We start from the raw sequence: 2048 nt of genomic DNA, 5'->3' as shown, positions 1-2048 counted from the left end.
CACTCCCCGGGGAAGGGCGAAACGGTGGTGGGGGCAGGCCAACAGCCACAGGCCAGCCCCGAAGGCGCAGGGCGCTCTGAGGGGCCAGCGGCCCTGACAGACGCTAGGCTGGGGGCCAGTCCCACCTTCGGGGACAAGCTTTTCGGCAAGACCGGCCCCACCGCCTCCTTTCTGGACAGCGTGAGCGCCCCTGGCCTCCATCTCCTAGCCAGACCCTCACCGCTTCCCTTCCTGCTGCCTCTACCGCATCAGGGCTGCTGCCACTGGCGGGCCACGGGCCTGCCCCACCCTGTACGAGCCCGGGAGCCCAGCGGCCGTCTGGCCAGCGTGACCTTCCTCCCTGGACGGCAGCACTGAGGCGGACCGTCCGTGTCACCCGCCCCACATGACCACAGAGCAACTCAAGGTGCACGACCTGACCCCCCAAAGGCCAAGTCTGGACAGACAGAACAGTTGCAGGAACAATCGAGAGCGCTGCGCGCCCGACGAGGGCGCACCCCACGGACCCTGGCGGAGGCCTGGCCGACGTCGCCCGCGGCCCTCACACCGGACGGCCCCGCCGGTCCACGCCGCCCGCCTGTCGGGCCTCAGGCTCGGGGCCACACGCGGGGTGAGCCACGCACCCCACGAGCCCGGTGATGCCCGCGAGTCACTCGTGTTTCCTCAAGGGCTGTTTCCGTGGGAAATGCCCTGCGGCCAGCCGAGCCGCAGTGCGCGTCGCCGAAGTGGCCGGCCGTGGATGGCTCGGGCCCCCCGTCCAGGAGTGCAGGCTTGGGCCGCCCCAGAAGGGACCCAGGAGGCTCCACCCGCGCTGGAGGGGAGAGTGGCCGCGCCCAGGGGCACGGCGAAGCGTGGGAAGCGCGTGGGACGCCGACGCCTCCCGTCCCCAGCAGCATACCCGGCAGGCCGGGCGCCGACGCTGGTCGCACTTCGAGGGTCCCGAGCCCGCCCGGGGGCCCAGGCCCGCCGCACCGCAGGCCGGCAGGAGCCTGGGGCTCTCCAAGCAGCGTGACCGGGAGGAAGCTGAGGACACTCCCGTCCCGGACGGCTGTGCTCAAGGCACCTTCCCGCCGCCCGCCCAGGCGTCATCCCCGGGCAGCGCGGCCTCTTCCTTCTCGCCCAAAGCCCGAGCCATCCGGGGCCGCTGGTGGAGGCCGGCAGTGGCTGCGGACGCCGCTGGACACGAGGCGCGGGCAGCCCGGGCCCAGCACCAAGCCGGCAGGTGAGCGGGCACGGAGGGCGTGTGGCCCCCACCCCGCTACCAGCAAGGGGTTCCCAGCGCAGTGGGGGACACGAGGGAGCCGCGGGAGGAAGTTCAGGCCCGCGAGTCTGAGCAGGCCGGGCAGCGGCCGGCTACTAGGTCGTGTGGGGAGGGGGCGCCCCGGGGGCCTGGCCAGCCAAGCGCCGTCCCAGCGCCCCAGGGTGGCTGGCCTGCGGCTGCTTCTCCTCCGCCCCCAGACACCGTTCTCCCGAGAAGCAGCTCAGGTTCTCCCAGAAAACCCCTTGCAGTGCCACAGAGTTCGTGAAAACGTTCGGACCTGCCCTGGGGCTGCAGGCCAGCGTGCGACCCGGCCCGGGAGTGACCCCAGGCGCGCTGTCCAGCCGCCCCTCGTGGAGGGTCTCGGGGACCTGCCTGCTCTGTCCCGCTGTCTGCGAGACCTCACTCCACCCCCCAGCCTGCACCCCAGCTCTTCTACTGCAAAGCGGCAAGGACTCCGGCCCCAGCACGATGGCCGGGACAAGCAGGCCGGGAGTGGCCATGCCAGCGCCGGCCGGCGCACCCCAGGGGCTGACCACGCGGGAGGCACGCCAGGGGCGCGCGCAGAAAGGCGCCTGTAGAAAGGCCATCAGGCGGGGTCGCCCGTCTCCAGTCACCAATCCACGAGTCTGGTAAACCCCGAAGGCACAGCGGCGGGCAGGCCCCGGGCTGCACTGAGGCCACCCGGGCTGCGCGCCTGGGGCGCCTTGGCAGGGCCCATCCTGCGCGCGGGCCCTGGGGCGCCCCCTCACCTTCCCTCTCCAGGCCAAGTGCCGAGAGGCCACAAGTG

At 72.7% G+C, this 2048-nt stretch overlaps 1 protein-coding gene across 1 annotated transcript in view; it reads right to left on the bottom strand.

Moving 5' to 3' along the window:
- NAP1L4 (nucleosome assembly protein 1-like 4) overlaps positions 1-2048 on the bottom strand; it is a 16332-nt gene that overhangs the window by 13290 nt on the left and 994 nt on the right. The gene's annotated exons all lie outside the window — the stretch shown is intronic.

The sequence above is a fragment of the Condylura cristata genome, unplaced genomic scaffold (assembly GCF_000260355.1).
Source record: "Condylura cristata isolate star-nosed mole 26May11 unplaced genomic scaffold, ConCri1.0 scaffold00054, whole genome shotgun sequence".
In the NCBI taxonomy this organism is placed as follows: Eukaryota; Metazoa; Chordata; class Mammalia; order Eulipotyphla; family Talpidae; genus Condylura; species Condylura cristata.
This window is presented reverse-complemented; position numbering and strand designations above follow the sequence as displayed.